The following is a 20,652-nucleotide window of genomic DNA, read 5'->3' on the forward strand; positions in this document are numbered from 1 at the left end:
CAAGGAAACTTCACTTTGCAACAGACAGGGACAGAAGACCACAACCAACCAATCAATATGCAGAATTGTAAAACAGATATAAATACAACATAGCTGTAAGAGCAGGGGCTCAGGGATCCTTGTGGAGGAGGGGACTGAAAGATCATAAGAGCAGAGGTTCAGGGAGTTTGCTGTGGAATGTCAAAAACCACACTCAAAAAGTCTCACCAACATGGGTACCTACTTAAGAGCTGGAAAAAGACAATAGATGGAAAAGTTCAGGAGGCCTCAACCCTAAACAAAGAACTGTAGGCACCCAAGAAATGCTGGAATGGGAGAAGAAATGGTCTTCCCCAAGTTTCCAGCACCAAATGGTCATTCCTGAAAACACATACATTCAAGTAAAATTATGCAGACTGAGGAGATTATATATATATATATATATATATATATAATATATATATGTAATATATATATATAATATATATATAATATAATATATTATTATATTATATTATATTATATTATATTATAATATATTATTATATTATTATTATTAATATTATATAATATATATATATATTATATATATATATATATATATATATTTAGGAGTGTGTGTGTATGTGTGGCAACAATTAATAAAAAAATGAGGTCATGAATTTAAAAGAGAGCAGGGAGGGATATGTTGGAGGGTTTGGAGGTGGGACACAGAAGGAGAAAGCTGTGATTATATTTTAATCTTTTAAAAAAATGAAAAAAATACTTGAAAAGGAATATATGCATAAAAAGAATACTATCACAGACTTGGAAACTATTTAAAAGCTTATAGAAAGTATTTAATACAGAAAAGTAAATACAAGAAGTAATTACAGTGAACATCTCAGTGTGCTGATGTCTTGTCAATGTACAATTGACTGAATAGGGTTCATGCTATGTGTTTAGTTTTATAGCCTTCTATTTTATACCAGATATTATAGGGTGGATTTACCACACCATTAAATAATCTTCAGAAGCAATTTTTTTAACAGCTCTTTAATGCCCCACCATATGGAGGCACTATAAAAACATAAATCTTCCAAATTTTAAAATATCTCTCAGCATAAATTAACATAATTAGGAAGCAAGAAGAGTATGAATATTTTAAGGTACTTGATACTTAGTTAAGTATTACTATCCAAATACGAAATTTCCAATTTATGGTCTGATGGCAGCACCCTGATCCAGCCAGGACTGTTCTTTTTCTAACTCATTGGATGAAATGTTATTTGTGCTTTGAAAAATTCCTGTAACTGCTCTTGTTAATTCTTAATATCTGTTACTACATTCTTTTCCTCAAGAAAATTCTAGGTTTCCTTCATTTCTCAGTTGCTCAGAGAACCAGAGATCAGATATTCTGTTTATCATAAATCTGACTTCTATTCTATAGTACTTCTGTGCATTTTCTTTGCTTTTATGACTCCTAAGTTCGATTGCTTAATTAATCAGTTTTAGCTGTCTCTCATGTGTTCATAGCCTTGTGTGCTCTGCCTTTCTTGCTTCTGTAATTATTACTGCTCTGTTCTTATCTCTACACTTTGATGTGAAAACCCTCATTTTCAACTTAAGCTACCACTGACTTTCAGTTTCTCTTTGATCCAATGGTTGTTTAGAAAATATACAGATTTACTTTAATTTTTTGATTAAATGTTTGATGTTCGGGTATTCTTTCCTTTAGCTTTGAGAATATTGTTACTTTTTTCCCCTAAGGATCTTTTCTTGGAATGTGCACCAAAATGAAATGACAGATCTTTACATGCCTTTGAACATTTGCTTTTTGCAGGACACAAGGCCAAGCACAGTCATTTACATGAGAGCCAAAGGATTCATTATTTTTGTTTACTCTTTCAAAGACTGGAATTATATGATGCTTATCAACACATCCTTGTAGTTTCTGCTTTATGTGTGATTTCATCATGTGCAATAGAAGTTATTTGTCTGGTGTCTTAGGGTTTCTACTGCTGTGATGAAACACCATGATGAAAAAGCAAGTTGGGTAGGAAAGGGTTTATTTGGCTAATGCTAATCCTTGAAGGAAGTCAGGACAGGAACTCAAACAAGGCAGGAACCTGGAGGAAGGAGCTGATACAGATGCTATAAAGAGTGCTGTTTTCTTGCTTGCTCCTCATAGCTTCCACAGCCTGTTTTCTTATAGAACCCAGGAACCACCAACTCAGAAGTGTTACATCCCACCATGGACTGGGCAATCACCCACCAATCAACACTTAGGAAAATGCCCTACAGGATTGCCTACAACCATATCTTGTAGAAACATTTACTTAATTGAGATTTTCTCTTCTAACCTGCGTCAAGTTGACATAAAAATATCCAGGGCACCTGGACTCTCTTCAATGCACAGAATTCCTTTTTTTTCTGCCACAAATACTTTTTCTCAGTTTATTGTTTACTAATTGTTTTTCAGTGATTATTACTTTAAAAATTGCCTACTCTAGTTAGAGCTTATGAATTTATATATATAATATATATACACACATATATAATATATATGTATATTATATATGTGTGTATATATTCATATATAAAGTATATATATATGTATATGTAATATATACAGTAGGCATGTGCATATGTGTGCATGTGTCCACAGAGGCCAAAGGAGAACATTAGATCCTCTAGAACTAGACTTACAAGCCCTTGTGTCCACAGAGGCCAGAGGAGAGCATTAGATCCTCTAGAACTGGACTTACAAGCCCTTGTGAAGAACCTGACTTGGATGCTGAGAACTGACCTCTTGACCTCTGCAACAGCAGTGTATATTTTTAACCACTGAACTGTCTTTCCAGCCCTGTTTGCTATTATTGCTTTCGAAAAAATATTCTCAAGTACTATTATTTCTATTGTTAAATTACCATTTGATATCTTCAAAATTTTTTTTGGTTGACCATTAGATTTTGTAACACAACTATTAGGAAAATTCACACATTTACAACAAGTGCTAGAATATATTCTTGAAAGTAATATCAGTACTGTGGGTGATGCTTCTCTGCCTTTTCCTCATACTCCTGGTTTGGTCCATTTGATCTTTGGTAGGAATTTGTAAGATTTAAAGCCTGTCATTAATTCTACTAATAACCATCATTTTCTTCACTAAATGCACACTAAAAACCAAATTCTATCAAACTCTACTATGAGAAATTCAAGTTCAGCTAGCTTCCTGCTACTTTCTACTACTCAGTATTTACTAGCTTTGATTTCTTCTCTCTGGAATATTAACTTAAATATTTTAAAATTTTACCTGTCATTGGCAAAGAGTATTGTTGTTGGAACAGACTATAATTTTATGTTTTGATATGATATTTACCATGCAGAATGATGAAATGGGGCTAGCTAACAAAGCTATCTGCTCAACTATTTATCATATTTGTGGTAAAAGCATTTAAAATTCATTCAGCAGCCTTGACATATACAGTGCATTGTTTACTATCCTATTCTATGCAATAGATTGTTACAACTTGCTCCTTATCCACTCGAAACTGTGTCCCTTTTGGTCATTGGTGCCATTTCCCTGCCCACCCATCAATTTTGTGTGGTAAAATTCTTATTTAGCATAAACATATCTGTAACCTTTAAATTCCACTTTCTGACCATTTTGCAAAATCTACTCATGTAGTCTAAAAAGGTAACAGTTGTCAAAGTCCTCATCCATTTTCTTTCTATTTTAACATGAGTTTCCCTGTTCATTTTTTCATCAGTTGATGTATTTCCTGTGCTATGTTAGGATAGGAGGAAGGGTGGTTATTCCGTCATGTTCTTAAGCCTGGCACAATATCTTCCTAATTACAGTTTTACATGTTCAACCTGGTTGTACATATCCTGAGTTCATGACTCCAACCACTACTCTCTATAGATTATGTCATTGTCTTCTGACACCAAATATTATTCCTAAGCAATAGGCATGGGCAGCCATACTTTTGCTTACTTGAGAAACTTCTTCAAAGGTTTTAAATTTACCACCAGGATTTAAAACAGAATGAAATATCACTGGTGTTTTATTTAATGTTTTATTTTATACAGGCATGGTGGCTCATATCTGTAATCCCAGCACTTGGAAGGCAGAGGCAGGTAGATGGATCTTTGTGAGTTCGCAGCTAGTTAGATCTGTATAGAAAATTTCAGAACAGCTAGAGATGCATAGAGAGACCCTCTTTCAAAAACAAAACAAAACAAAACAAAACAAAACAAAATAAAATAAAATAAATAGAAAGAGAAGACAGAGGGGGAAGAAAAATGTAAGTTTAGTTGTATTTGTTTCTCTTGAAGTTCCTTTGCTGATAATCCCAATTAGTATATAAGACTTAAAAGGGATTTGTATTCTTCTACTGATATTTATATTTTATTAAATCACTAATTATATATTTTGTGTTGCCCCATTTTCTACCATGGTAATACTATCCCCCAACTTAGTTCAAATTATCTTTCATGTCTCTCTATTTTAATTTCTTCTTCTCAGAAAAATACTCCTAATTTGTTCTCTCTCTCTCTCTCTCTCTCTCTCTCTCTCTCTCTCTCTCTCTCTGTGTGTGTGTGTGTGTGTGTGTGTGTGTGTATGTATGTCAGTGTTGCTTCTGTTTGTATTTTCTGTAATACAGATGTTCATTCTTATACACCCATAAGGTTTCTATAACTACAGCTGTAACCTAAGTATTATCTCTATCTCCTGTTGTAGGCTAGATCCTCTGATTGTAGAGCACTCCTGGGAGGGTTCATGGTAGACACCAAACCCCTCATTTAAAGAGAGGAGCTACACTTACCAAGTCTTGTTGACCCCAAATGTTTGAAAGTCAATAGTAGAAAGTTGAGACTTTCTCAAGGATGATGCCAAAGTTACTATGACAAAATAATTACAAGAAAATAATGCATGAGACAAAGAGCAGACCACAGAGTGATCATAAGAGGAAGGGGTACTGGGGCAAATATATGAAAGAAAGCCATAGCAACAACAGGCTGATAGGAAAATAGTAATGAGCCAGTAGAAAGTAGGATCATCCCAGGAAAGAAAAGCAATTAAAGTTGGATATAGACTTTGGATTCTTTCCAAATTTTGTATGAAGGTCTTAAGGAAAGTGTGTTGCAAAAGGTAAATTACATAATTTGATTTGTGAACACTGAGAGTTCATATACTTAATTGATTCATTAATTAAGCAAACACATATTTATCAAATAACCCCAACAGTGCAGATGCTATAGCAGGGTTCTCTCTTAGGAGTCCCAAGCCCTTATCTGTGAAGTATTTTCATTATGTCCTGAAATTTCTCTACTAAACAGTAAGCTATGTCTAGCTATGTACTTCTGCATATTTGACTCTCCTATGCCTTATATAGTCCCTGACTTCTGGATGACCTTGATTTGAATATGTTTAGCAGATAAGAAATCATTAACACTCTATCCATACACGGAGTTCTCTGAAATCACAAGCTATTTCTGAACTGCTAAGTTTGTCACTATCAACTATGACTGGGATTCCACTCCAGTCAAAGACCTAGAATGCTCTTCAAGAACTATGAATAAGATGCCAATTTTCTTTTTTAATTAGCCTAAGTTTACTTATCATGTATGCTTAGGCTATCTTGGGTTCAATAAGGCAGATACCAGTTTGGCCATGCTGACAAGAATTATTGAGTTGCTAACAAGTAACTAAAGTGTGTGTGAATTCAAATAGAGCTGTTTATCACTAGTCCATGTTCTACAATGTACATGGTCTTCTCTTAAAGTATAATCCAAGATTTCTATTAGTAGAACATCTGTTTTAATTTGAGGTTGCTATGATAAGCATCTGCTTAGAAGAATGATCTGAACACAATCAGGGCACATTTGTTTGGCACGTTAGGGATTATGTAGTCTTACACTGTTTATGAATAAACCATGCAGGCTGAAGGAAAGAGTAACCACAGCAGCATGCTCCATAGTGGGTTTAAAGCATAAGTTGTAGCACTTGTAATTTTTTTCTTTCCTGTAGACACTAAAATTTATGTTTGTTTGTTTTTGTTTTTCAAGGCAGGGTTTCTCTGTATAGCTATGGCTATCCTGGAACTCACTCTATAGGCCAGGCTGGCCTCAAACTCAGAAATCTGCCAACACTAAAATTTTATGTTTTAAGTAGGCAATAACACAGACTTTGACTGTAGCTCAGCAGCTTGGTACACAGATTCCATAAATTCCTTCCTTAAATTATAACCTACCTGAGTGGTTGTGGGTCCTAGTGTTCACATCTCTTCATTCCATGTACAGTTTGAGTCAAGTACAAAAATCTAACGTCTTATAAAAAGAAGGTAGCATGATCTATGTGTATATATATATATATATATATATATATTCCATATTTAACTAATATTTACATTTAGAGGCTGATGAGCTAGGTCAGTTATTAAAGCATTTGTTATATAAGATTGTGGACCTGAGTTCAAGTCCACAGCATCCACATAAGAAGCAGAGCATGAGTGTACATGGCTGTAACCCAGCACTGGAGAGGAATAGGTGGATCCTTAGAGCTCAATGACCAACCAGCCTAGCCAAATCATTGAGTTCCAGCTTCAATGAGAGACTCTGCCTCCAAAAAAATAAGGTGGGAGCTAATTAAGACAGCTGACATTGACTTCTGTTCTCTGAATGCATACACAAATGTATTTACTCACTGAAACACACACACACACACACACACACACACACACACATATATATATTTACCTTCACACCTACTCAAAAAATTCATTGCCAAGATAAGTATAATGGAAGTTCAGAAAACTCTAGAAACTTCTTAAGTAGATATGTAGTAGCCAAATTTCAACTAAGAACTAAATGTTCCCATTCAGTTCAGTGTGCTTAATGCATGTCTAAAAACCACATCTCTCACTACCCCTGGCATTTAAAATGAGACTACATCTAGAAGAAGAGTATTTTAAATTCTTTGATTTGATGTGAATTAAACAGTTTTTAGGATAAATCATCTATGATACAGAGCACAAAAATAGTCAAAAAATTATGTTTGAATGTTGTATTAAGAACTCTAATCCTAGAGCTGAAGACATGGCATGGCAATTGCGATAAGCACATGGTAGGTAGTTCACATTCATCCATAACTCCAATACCAAGAGATCTGATGCCCTCTTCTGGCTTCCATGTGCACTACATACACATATGGTACACATGTATACGTCCATGTAAACACTCTTATGCATAAATAAAAGTAAGAAAAAATGAAATTTTTAAGAAGTCTAATTTTCACTGGTATGTAGAAGGCCAGAATTGAACTAAAATAATCGATCTATCTATCCATCCATCTCATCCATCCATCCATCTATCCATCCATCCATCTATCCTTCTATCTATCCATCCATCCTATCCATTCATCCATCCAGTCTTCTATCCATCCATCCACCCACCCAACCATCCATCCATCCATCCATCCATCCATCCATCATCCATCATCAAAGCAGCAGTTTCAGCATGATTGCCACTATACTAGCCTTTGCCACAATTTGGCTAATGTTTTAAAAAAAAAAGCAAATAGAAAAACATAGAAATAATGAGCCATTGTTTTTAAAGGCATGGTTTCTTTTAAACTCACAGGACTGAAAAATGAAAACTGAAGGTGGTTTTGGTCTGCATTCACTCAACTTGAGGCAAGCTGCTCCCTTCTCCTTGGCTTTGGCCTTCTTTCCTCTGTATTTTCCATTTCCTTTCTCTGAGCCAGCTGTGTGGATTTCCCTGTTATGTCCAATGACAGGGTAGACTTTTCTGGAAACTGTTGAAACTATTTGTAATCTGCTGGCTTTGCTGAATAAGAACTTGTGATGTTTCACAGAATCAGGAAGAAGGTTGGGGTTTCTGTGAGAAGGACAAAAGTGGGTAGGGTTTTCATGTTTCTCCTTGATAAACAATCCGGGGTAGAGATTCTGATATCTAAGAGCACAGTTGTCTGCCTCCTATCTATCTTTTATCCCTTGTAAAAAGGGTTGGAAGAGTAACCACAGAAAGAATGGGAGGGTTAATTTAGAGTTTGATTTCCTCACCCTGGTATTAGAGAAGACCCTTAAAGTTCATGTTGTCCTGCTGCCACAGGAGTAAGTTTGAGATGAAATCTGGAAGGGATGGTGAGAGATTTTGTTTATAGAAGAAATGTCTCCTGGAATCAAAAACTATTTGTTGCCTTTCAAAAGATCCTCCTCAATGCCCTAGCTAGCACTGCTAAAGTGGAGCAAAAGGGGGTGGTGAAATTTTTCACCTGATGCCCAAGTCCCTTGATGGATTTAGAAAACAAGGTATATTAAAGGTAATGGATTGATGCAAAATTCTAGTCTTCAAGTGCTATTTGTCTCCAAGCCCTTCCTATGTGAATCCTACACTTCGCTATTCACCTTTCCTGCTAAGTCTTCAGGTAGGAGTCTATTTGGTTAATGTAGAGTGGAACCAAACTTTAATACTGCTCAGGAACTTTAGGAATGTATCTTAACACAAACCTTGATGGCTTCCTATAGCTCCTTTCCCTTAAACATCTTAGCTAACAGGACAGAATCCGCTGACTCAGAGCAAGCCCATTTTAAGAAGGCCCATTCACCTACTCACTCTACCCCCGTCACTCCCCCCAAAGCAAATCAATGCTCCAAATGAAAAGCAAACTTTTGCTGCACATCCAAGCTTCACACACCAGGTAGCACTAGAAGGGAGCATAAGAGCCCACTATCTGTCTGGCTTGAGTATGTTGCAGAGGAGCACAGGTACATATTCTCAGACCCTCCTACCTATTATGTGGAGGAATCAGAAACCCAGGATGACTGGAAAGAAAGCACCAAACAGATGTGTCCTGTTATTTGGGCTGCATGGGAAAGGTGACGAAAAAGAATATCAGGGAGCTACTTTAGCTAATGTGGGCCCAGGGAGTCCAGCTGTGAGAACTGTGTTTTTTTGTTTGTTTGGTTGGTTGGTTGGTTGGTTGGGATTTTTTGTTTTTTGTTTTTTTGTTTTTGTTTTTTTTTTTTTGGTTTTGTGTTTTGTTTTTGTTGTTATTGGTTTTTAGTTAGTTGGTTTGTATGGTTTGGTTTGGTTTGGGTAATAGATAATCACTTGGCCAGTGTTCTACCACTGACCTATGCCCTGACATTAACTATGCGAATGGTAGTGAATGGGCCCTGATTATCCTTCTTTAGGGTCTGAGGGATTGGAGGACTGCCATGAATTTCATACAGAGACCACCCCTCTGTCATCTAGTTTCTACTCTGTTCTTGATGCTACCTAAAGTAAGGGACAGTAGCTGAATTAACAACCACATTGTGGTTGGGGCATTAGTCTTCCAGAGATGTATGGGTTGAGGTCATCTTCCCACTATTTGTCTTTAATGCATCAGTTGTAGTAAGGAAGCCTGCTCAGAACGTTGTGTTACTTTGAAGTTTTTCCATAGAAGCCAAAGAACAAGCTTAACACCTACCATCTACTAAGTTCTCATAGGAAACAGGGCATAGTAAGAGGTTAAGCTCCTGAACCAAGCCACCAGAAAATAACAACAGAGGACCATGCCATACCACAGCACGGCAGTATGCCCACCAGACATGCATTGCACAGGCCCTCAGCTAAACAGCACGCCTTGAGAGCTTTCAGAGGAGCATCTTGCTTTAAGCTGAGGTAGTGCTTTACATAAGGTGGCAACTTCCGGGAGGTTTTTGTTCCCACTATGGACACAGAAGGCAGGGAGAGGGCTTTTGTGAAATTTGCACTTATACAGAAAGGATGGTAAGTATTCATCCGAGGAGAAGCTGAGATATGGAGTTAAGGTCTAACAAATCAGAATCCAACTGCATGTTTGGAAGAGCCCACCCTGTTTTGGCCACCCACCTCTGGTCCATAGACCTTCTTCTTTTTGTTTTTTTCATGACTCTCAAAAGAAATTCTTATTCATTCATTCATTCATTCATTCATTCATTTGTTTGTTCATTCATTCATTTTTGTCCTTCTACTTCCTTTTGCAACTCCTGTTTATTATGGTAGTGAAATCCTCACCCTGCTGAATAGAACTTGACTGATGTTTGTTGCTTTCATCTGTGTCTTCAGTTTATGGAGGAAGATAATGTCCAAAAAGAGGAGATGGCTGTTGAACAGCTTTCTCACTGTTGTTGTAATTGTGACTTTAGCTCTGACTTGACTATTTTCTTATACTTCCTTGGTCTGGCGATAAAGAGACATTTTGTTGCCAATAAGAGTTGTCAAGGCCCTGGCCTGAGCACCCCTTAATTCTGTCTCTATTGCAGACCAATATGATTCTGGGGACCTATTTCCCATCTGGAGAGAGAATGTTTCCAAGTTCAATGTCTTTCTTTTCTCTTCTCTGTGTCAGCTTCAGTTCAGGTCAGATGTAGTAATCCCTATTATTCCTAGATGTTGGATTGTGAACCTACCTGCTCATTAACATTTGCAACCCTACTGTCAGCACTTCAGGAACACATTTTATGTCATTCACAAGCATGTTCAAAGCACTTGAGTTGCCCAATATACTTGTTCCCAGCTGAGGCTGAACAAGATAATGAACTGTTCCTTGTCTCAGCTCTCAGGCTGTCAAGCAGAGCCCTTCCCACTGGTCTACAAACCTGTTGCAGTTTTCATAGTGTTGTGATTTGGGTTGGTAATTTTGCCCTTTAACATCGCCCAGCTACACCAACATACAATGTACTAACCCCAAGCTGGTGATGCCAGGCTGTGCCCTTGTAGAGTAACACACTGTTTAGTTGACTATTGATCACACAGGAATGACTATGCTGTTGACTGTAAGTTTGATTAACAAATTAAAGTAAGTTTCACATAAAAATCAAGGTTATATCTTTTATGTGTGTAGGGGGCATGCATGAGTGTGGTGTATACACATGTGCCTGTAGGTATACATGCATATCTGTGGTTATACATGTAGAGGCCAGAGGTTGACAACAGGCTTACTTATACCTCAATACTCTCCATGCCATTTTTTTTTTGACACTGTATCTCTCATTGAACCTGGAACTCGACTATTTGGCTAGACTGGCTCTCCAATAAACTCAAGGATTTGCCTGTCTTTTCTTGATCCCTCCTCCCCAAAGTTGGGGTTTCAGATGCATGATGCTATATCAGACTTTAATATTAAGGATCAAAATTCAGGTCTTTATGTCTGAGGAGTGAGCACTTTCCAAACTGAGCCATCTTTCCTAGATGATATCTTGATCAGGCAATAAAAAATACTGTGAATAGAGGACTCCAGGAACCTAAGCATGTATTACCCTAGTAGTAATGGCCCAGTATTTGCTATAGAATTAACTACCACACATGGGAAGACTCAATAGTAAATGTTCATGTTACTATGATGATGATAAATATTAGAGACCTACTGTCTTTGGGAAGCATTTTGTACTGAGTACGTGGCATGTTATCTGAGGAAAATGAGTGGGTTCTCTCTCAGCCTGGATCTTCCCAAACAAGCCTGATAGAAATGCATAATTTCCTAGGCCATTAAACTTGGACCAAAGCTTGTCTTTCACAACCCTACTGCTTCCAAAAACTGCTGGCTGTTGAATTAAAAAAAAAAGTTGGCCTCACTGTTGTGTATACATTTGGCTGTCTGAACTTATATGGGGGAGAGTCACCCCTCTCCATACAAGGGTGGGATGTTGGATTTTATATTCCACCTTGACACTGCAATAAATCTGTGGAGCTGCAGTGGCAGCCTGCATTGGATATGTAATACTGTTTCATTTCTAATAACAATCAATCTTTGAAGATCATGCTGTTAATTCTTTTAGTTATGTGTAAACATTTAGATGAATAAAAGTGGCTTATTGATAGCTTATTTGGAGACAAGGGTATTGTTACTTTAGTCAAATTCTGTTAGTCAATTGATTTGGCCATCTTACTATAATGGACACATAACAGAACCAACATAACACTTGTATTTATTGATAGTCAGACCCAGGAATGGATAGGTTTGGGGGAAGCTTGATTTTTTTTCTCTTAAATGACGGATGTATTAGGATTTAATCACCTATGTGCATACCTTTAAGAAATAGCCTCAACTCTACACCAGGCGCTCATATCCTGTGATCATCACAGTGGATAATGGCTGTCTGGTCAGGTACACAGCTGCTCTTGGCCTAATTCTGTGACTTCTTTGGCTTGACATACCTATGAAGCCGTTTTCCCCAGCCTATAAACCCAGCCTGAGACTTTGCAGTCTGCCACTCTTCTGGTGGTGAATTCCAAGTGTCAAGACAAAATAGCAATGAGTCAGTGAGATGTCAAGGCTTTCTCTGGCCCCTACTAAGAGCCTAACCAGATACATATTTCTTATTCCTTTTGGTAAATAGACTCAGATTTGGTATGATTCAATGAACTAAAAAATATCCCCTGCTCAGCGCTCATCTTGGCCCGCTAATTGCATGAAGCTTAACAGATCCTCTGCACACAGGACCAAATAAGGGCTGGCTGGAAATCAAAATCTCCTTGCCAAGCACTTTTGATTTTCCAAAGGAATTGTAATGTTCCTGGAGATGTTTATTAATGGAAATGGGAACCTTGTAGATGAGGGTAAAGTCCCACAGATAGATAGCACGTTAACCAGTGTTTATTATTTTTGACTCCAGTGTTTGAAAGCTCTTCTCCCCTCTCCATCCCCTCTAAAAGGAACTTTCTCCACCACTTGGGACTGTCTATGGAGGTATGGTTCAGGACCTCATGGAGAAATCTGAATCGTTACACAGAATGTTAATGAACCCTGGATTTTGCCTTTCTGCTCTGCATTTTGCTGTGCCCCCAAATACAAAAGCTAATTAGTGCATCCAGAGAAGCGTTAAATGGATTTCATGCTGGTTAATAAATGCTTTACGTGCTTTGGTGCCACTGCAGTGTGTGTGTTGGAGTGAGAGTGGGGATGTGAGAGAAGAGGGTCGCTGTTAGGCAAGCATTTGAGATGCTTGCTTGTAGCTCAGATGTTGCTTGCTTCACCAGACTTTCCCTCTTTCCCTCCCCTATTGTTTTCCTGAGCTTTGTTCCCACAGGCTCATTCTCCAAAGATGTAACTGACAGTTGTCTACCCTCAAAGTAGTCAGAAATCATAGGTAATGGTTGTTCACTGGACACTCTCTTTATGTTGTAGTTCAATTGTGAAATGTTCCTGTAGGCTCAAGCGTTTGCACGCTTAATATCCTGATGGTGGCATTGTTTAGGAAGTACATGGAATCTTCAGGGATGGGGTGGAGTCTCTATGGCATAAGTGATGGTGTATGTGCCTTGAGGCTTTATAGTCTTGCTTCATTTCCTGATTAATTGTTCTCTGCTTCCTGAATGTGGATACAACGTGACCAGCCAGCCTCCTGCTCCTGCCATCATTTCTGTCTTGTTTGCTGCTATATCTTCCCCACTACAATGGACTGTCTCTTTTTGGAACCATAAGTTTTATCAAAGCAATGAGAAAGTAACTCAGATTTTGCAGTGAGCTCATAAGGAGATGAAGAACTTATATTTTGGGGGTGGGGAAAACAACATCTGATACGCTTACATAATAGAAACTTAATCCAAAATTAAATTCTCCCACCATTTAACATCTTATTTAGATATTGATCTGTGACATCTGCCTCAAAGGCTAGTCTTTCTTGTCTTCTACATTTGTGGTTGTCAAACTTTATTGCACAGTCAAGTTAACAAGAGAGCTTCTAAACAACCAACAAACTCAGCCCCTGGTGGTGAAGTTGCACCCTTTGTCAGTATTTTCAGAACTTCAGCATGTAGCAGAATCATCATCACACTTTGGAGATGGTAAAACTCCTCCATACCTAAAGTCTAGGACTCAAAATACTGTATTTCTACCAGTTAATTGTTAACCCAGGACCACAGAGAAAAGGACTATACTCCATCAGTTACTGTGGTAGTTTAGATAAAAATGACCCATGCCCCCTCAAATGTTTGAATACTTGGTCATTAGAGAGTGGTACTATTGACAGGGGTTAGAAGATGCGGCCTTATTGGAGTGGATGTGGCTTTGTTGGAGGAACTGTATCAGTGGATGTTGGGCTTTAGGGTTTCAAATGCTTAAGCCAGGCCCTGTGATTCTTCCTCTTCCTGTTGTCTATGGGATCCGGATGTAGAACTCTCAGCTACCTCTCCAGCAGCATTTCTGCCTGCATGCCGCTGTGCTTCCTGTCATGATGAGAATGAACTACATTTCTGAAATGTAAGCCAGTCCCAATTTAAATACTTTCCTTTATAAAAGTTACTGTGGCCATTCTGTCTCTTCAGAGCAATAGAAGACTGAGTAAGTCAGTTATGTTAGGATCTCTGGGTGGTTTCAGCTTTATTGTAAATCCTTTTCTTTATTCTGGTGTGCCACCATGATTATGTTGACTGTTTTACTGGCTTCTGCCTAATTAATACTCATGACAGAAATAGTTCATCAGGAATCCCTATGCTTATTTCCTGTGGCTTTGCTTTTTTTCCTTTATGAGTAGCAAGAGTCTTGCTGTTAGGAACAACATTGAACTTTCCTACTATCTCCTAGAAGGCCAAGCACAGGGCAGGTGCACAGTATCATAGGAATTGCATTAGCCAAGGAAACATGGGGTAATGTATGTTGGAAGAGTTTGAAATCACCTTTTAGTCTCTTCATTCTCTAAAATCCCCAAAGAAAAGATCTTGTGTTTGTTGGCCCTGCAATATACTGCACAGTGACCTCCTCTTCCCATCCATAGAGGAAGAATCACATTTAATGGTTACTCTGAAAGGAAACAATTTGTCCAGGGTCCTATATTTAGAGTAATAAAAAACCCATGTTCCCATCCTGCTCTAGTGTTTTTATTATTATGATCTTGGAGACCTTCTTTATTTCCTTTAAGTTCCCATGCATTCATTACTAAAACAGGGACAAGAACATCTTCTTCACAGATGGCAGGAGGGTAAGTGTTTGTGTTTAAAACTATTCAGAACATAATATAAAACTCAAAGGGCCACATGTTCACTATCACATTCTCTCAAATATACATCGTTATGGAAAGAGCTGGGGGTATGCTTAGATTGTATGGAACAGTGAAGTTCTATGAGAACAAACATAGTTTCCATGGCTCACTATTGTCACAATGTACAATGGAGACCTATTTAAGTCTTTCTCTCAGAGCTCTACTCAATGGGGACATCTTTAGGGGCTCCCTCATTCAGCACTGGTTGGATTCTAATGCTAATGAACTCTTCTGAAAGAGGGATCCTGTTTTTGCACAGGTAGGTAGCAGGCTGTGAGTACCCAGATTTCCATAGCAACCTATTGGTGTTTGCAGGATGCTGCCTCAAAGATGCCTCATAATAAATATGGAGGTGTGGCATCATACTTACTGGTCGCCAGAGAGTATTTTTTGCCAGTGGTAGTGTGTCTTAACTCTGGAACCTGGTAGTGTGTTTTGAGTGTGTCAAACCTTGTGAAATAAAGCATCTAATGTAAAAAGAATAGAAAGCTATGATGCTAAAGAACCAGGGACTTCTATAACTATCAGGAGAGGTTCTGCCTTCTGATGGGCATAGTCTGTTGTTAGCTTTCCTCCATACTCAAAGGGGTGATATCTATCCTCACCTGGACACCAGAGCTCTGCTCCATGAGAATCTGTATAAGAATCTCCTGAAAATAGCCTTGGGAGTGAAACCTGACATTATTATTTTAGATCCAAATGCACTTCACCTTCATATACACTGGGAATGTAGAATAAGCCTTATTCTTTCCATAGATGGGTACCTATAGTAAGCAGGGCCCTGTAGAAAAGGTCTTAAAGGTCGACTGGCCAAGAGACCCACACTCATCTTCATCTCCCAGATCCTCTTTAGCACCATCTTCACATATCCATCACTTCAAGTTGCTTTGAGGTTTTGTAAGATAACTAACTGTCCTAGCTGTGTCCAAGTCAAGGGGTAAGAACTGAGATTCTTCCCGAGACACACAGTTCTCCTGACATCCCTGCACTGTCTGTGCCTAAGCACAGTGGCATTTCTTTGCCTGGACTTGCCTTTAAAGTAGGCCTACTTGAAGGAATTCAAGTCTCTTGTCTACTAGGAAGTGCTTCAGCCAGCCTGAAACTCTTTCCAGCTACTCAGTACATCCTGCCACGGATGACCAGGAAAGCACACGGGAACAGTGGGGGTGTGGAGCTCAGCAAGCACTCCCCTATTGTGCGTAATTAAAGAAAACACCTGTGTGGCTGCTAAATCACTTCCCACTGTTTGCCTGTGCAGATGCTGTGCTCAATAACCTCACAAGTGCCTCATTCCTTCCACCCAGCTGAGACAGCACACAGCGCGGGAATGCATAAAGCTGGCGAGTTATTAGTTCAGGACCCTAGAAAAGATCTCTTAGGATTGATTTGTTATTAGCTCACTAGGCCCTCGGTTAAGCCTCAGGTTGGGATGGCTATCAGGCCTTCTCCCTTCAAACTACCCTTTACTGATCAGCCCTTGTGTCTTCCTGGAAGAGCCCTAGAGCTATGGGAGCCAGCAAGCCTTCAGCCACAACTTTAGTGCAGTCATTGTGAGCCAGATGCAATTCCCCAGGGAGAATAGCCAACAACAGTAAGATGAGCTGCAAGTAGGGCCCAATAATTTTGTTGGAAACATGGGGAAGAGAGATGGCAATAAATCAAAAGACAAGGCTATCAAACCTGAAGGGGCCGCTTCCTGACACTGAAGTTTATGGGATGCTTTAGTTACCACCAGAATCTTAAGGGGCCCCAGCCCAGCAGACCAAAGGAGACTTCCCTCCATCAGCAGGGAGATGGGTACTCAGATTCAATGTGATGACAGGCTCACTTTGTAATTTATTTCTTCCAGGGCAAAACAACACTCTTTTCAGTGGGAGCCTTAGTGTACCTGAGCAAATGATCGATCGAATATACTTCAGACACCCAGTGAAGAGGATTGCTGGATACAGGAGGGGTTGGCTCAAAGGAACAGAACTCTTTTGACAAATACAGACAGCTTCAGATCCACTCCACACTTTTGTCATATTTTGGTGAATTTTGTAGGAAGATTGTTTCCCTTTCTGGGCAAAGGTACATATAAAAGAACAAGATTTTCTTCTATTTCTTAAAAAAAAATGATGTTGATACTTTTTCCCCTTTCTGAAGCTTTGAGAAATGCACTTTGGGCATCTTGATGGATAGTCCTTAGTGAACACTTATTTGTCAAGCACAGTGTACCTACATCTTTCTAAGCAGAGGGTGGAAGGTGAATGTAAGACAAATATGAGCATCTCCTACTTTTTAGGAACCCATAGTAGGGGGGTATTGGTGTGACACATCAGTGATTCCACTTGTATGGAAGGTTCTGATGAAGATATGTGTCATAGTTGGAGACATACTATGTTAGTGAGGAACAAAGAGGAAAGGAAGTGAGAGCTTCCTGGGAGAAATGATGTCTGTTCTGAGTCATAATGGAAAAACTAGAGTTAGTTGTAGTTGAAGATGGCAAAGAATGATGTTTCAGGGAGAGAGATCAATGCCATGTTAGAGGTCAGATAAACTGGAAGAGTAGGGGCTACACATAGGAGGCTCATGGGCAAATGCTGGGGTATTAGCATAGCTTGGTTCACAACAAACATACCTGAAGCAAAGGACTTAGAAAACGTGTTCCACAGTTGAGAGGTCTAGGGGCCTTGGGTGAATGCTGGGAAAGATACAACTACTTGGCACTTATGTAGCACAAACTCAGGCCTGCTTGTTTGTCTTTACAAGTGGACTTTTTCTCTGTGCCTCCATATGATTGTGAAGCCCTTTGAGCAAAATGAAAGGTAGAGACAGGAGAATGAGCTAATCTCAAACACCCCCATAGCTTCCCAATGAGCAGGCCCCCATCTAAAGCAATACTGAACCAGAACAAGAAAAAATATGACTTTTTGCATAGTCTCTAGGTTTATATTTTATCTGTTTGTCCTCATCTCTTCATTGCCATCGCAGGAAATGGATGTGATTCTTCTTTGTGTGTCTGTACTTAACACTTGTGTAGATGATGATCTCTTGGGAGGCATACACCAGAGAAAGAGGGCATATGATTTGCACGTTGACCTTAGACCTGGGTCAGCCCTTCTCCATATTTGATTGGACTTTAATGGACATGTGAACACATGGAAATCATTGACATTGGCCCAGAGAAGGCTCAACTAGAACTGCTCGTCAGAGGCAAAGAGAAGAGAGTAGTCAAGACTGGCATCAGTCTGGTTTTGTAGACAAGACAGTGGGTGTGAGCTATCAGCCTGTTTTGGATATTTTCATTTTGACATTATTTAGATAAAATATTTTATCTGACATTTACATTCCTCAGCAAGCTGTATGGGATCAAGCCTATAGTACCTTGGTAACCTTGACATAGAACTAGAGCTCAAATATCATTTACAGGTGGACATCTTTCAAAGTTTCTTCTGACTGGAACCCTCCACACATACACTTTTAAGTTTTTGTGTGTAGTGGGTAATTTGAATCTAGTATGGTTTCTCTTCTTCAAAGCATTTGATAGAAAATGTCGATTTCATTGTGCTACAGTGATCTCACATATGCAAGCAGTCAGGTAGTCTCCTATGATGCTATGGCTTGGGGACTACCAGCAGCAACTGTAGCTGTATGAATGTGAACTCCATGAATTAAATTCAGAAAAATCTGGAACTGAAAATTTAAGTCCTGAGAGAGTGAGTTTCTTTCTCTAAGTACACCTGAGCTCCATCTCCTGCCCGACTGTCCTTGGAGCCTTAATTAATAGCTGGTAGCAAGGCTGGTACCTCCTCATCCCTCTGAGTCCAAGAAATATAGTCAACCTCAACAATGTTCTGGTGGATCTTCATGCGAGTGACCATCATAAGGGCACATCAAGGACATATCCAGGACAACCCTCAAGCCCATCTTTGAGCATCTGTCTCCAAAACACATATCTGGGCACTACCTTGTAAGTTCTCCAGACAAAAAGAGTTCAATATGAGAATTGCTTAGGTATGTTAGTGCCATAAACAATGTGACTTAGTTTCTCACAGTTGTAAAGGCTGAGACTCCAAGGTATTCAGGGGATCAACTACTTCTGAGACGATGTGAGAAGAAGTTCTTATTAAGCCTCACTGCAGGGCTGGCCATCTTCCTGTTCTCATGGTCTTCTCTCTGGGAATATGTGTTTAAATCTTCCTCCCACTTTTAAAAATAAGGATACCACTAATGAGATTAGAGTCTTATCCAGTGACTATTTGACGTTAATTGTGCACTATAGACACTATTTCCACATAACATATTTTATAGGATATTGGCATTAGTAGGTCAGGAGAGAAAAGGCAGGTAGAGAATGAACAAAAAACATTTTGTTTTTGTTCTTTAAAATGCAACAATGAAACCTAAAACTATGTATGCCAATTACAAAATTTAAATAAAAAACATTGAACAAGGAGTAGAAAATCAGAACCTCACAACATATGACTTTATGGGATATTGGTTAGCCCATAAAAATACTGGGCAGAAAGAAAGGGCACATTGAAGTAACAGAGATGAACTCTGCACAAAGCTTGCACCATGTCCTGAGAGGCATAGCTGTAAATGAAGAAAGTAAAATTAGGACCTGGAAGTTCAACAGAAAGTCCTCAGGATTAGAACCAGACCCCTGAGGAGTGAGCTGCTCTAGTGCAGATACCAGAGCAGATTCAATGGGCCTGGTGCTGGGAATATGGGGAAGCCAGAGGAAGATCCCTGGCAGCTTTTACTTTTTACAATGCTGCTGTGTGGAGACAGAAGCTAACAGGTGTGTGCTGGCAAAGGAGAAAAGCAAACTGCTCATCAGAAATCAGAATCCTGGTATCACAGCACATAGTACAACCCCCTTCAGCTTCTAAAACTGCTACATCCTTCCTTGCTTTTTATTGCTTAGCAGTTGATCAAAAATTATATATATACATATATAATTATATATAATTGTATATGTGTGTATATATATGTATATATGTATATATGTGTTCATATATATATATATGAATATGAATTTTAATTCAACAAAATGACTGATCTGGCAAGTGCATCCAAAGACATGATGATCTGGCCGGGATGCACATATGCTCAGATTACAGTATGATCTGGCTTGAATAGAGACGTGCCTTTAATGCACACCTTTAATCCCTAACAATGAAGGCAAGGTTAGTTTGTAGAAGGAAGCAGCCAAATTTGAAAATAACATATAATTGAAGGGCAGACAAAGGGATAAATCAGAGAAAGATTTGACAGAATGAGTCTGAGATAGAATATGCCCAATCTCTCTCTCTCTCTCACTCACACACACAAACACACACACACACACACACACACACACACACACACACACACACACAAAGCAGAGAAAAAGTAGCTACTTAAGAGCAGCAAGGGAATTGTATCTTGTGTATTCCAAGCTTCTGGCCTAATATCCACTTATCAGTGAGTGCACACCATGCGTGTTCTTTTGTGATTGGGTTACCTCACTTAGGATGACATTCTCCAGATCCATCCATTTCCCTAAGAATCCACAAACCATAAGAAACTCAAGAAGAAGGAAGACCAAAGTGTGAAAATAAAGAAAATATCTAATAAAAAAGAAAAAACACAATAAAATAAAATATCCAATTTAAAAAAAAAAAAAAAAAAA

General features: G+C 38.8%; 1 protein-coding gene and 1 long non-coding RNA gene across 3 annotated transcripts in view; both read left to right on the top strand.

Moving 5' to 3' along the window:
* The window catches only part of Lrmda (leucine rich melanocyte differentiation associated), a 1,019,879-nt gene that overhangs the window by 925,956 nt on the left and 73,271 nt on the right, over nucleotides 1-20,652 (top strand). The gene's annotated exons all lie outside the window — the stretch shown is intronic.
* LOC116084500 lies at nucleotides 15,114-17,005 on the top strand. The gene is made up of 2 exons (XR_004116137.1): nucleotides 15,114-15,252; nucleotides 16,843-17,005. It is a non-coding gene; the product is annotated as an uncharacterized LOC116084500 (long non-coding RNA).

Source organism: Mastomys coucha, unplaced genomic scaffold (assembly GCF_008632895.1).
Source record: "Mastomys coucha isolate ucsf_1 unplaced genomic scaffold, UCSF_Mcou_1 pScaffold9, whole genome shotgun sequence".
NCBI classification, from domain to species: Eukaryota; Metazoa; Chordata; class Mammalia; order Rodentia; family Muridae; genus Mastomys; species Mastomys coucha.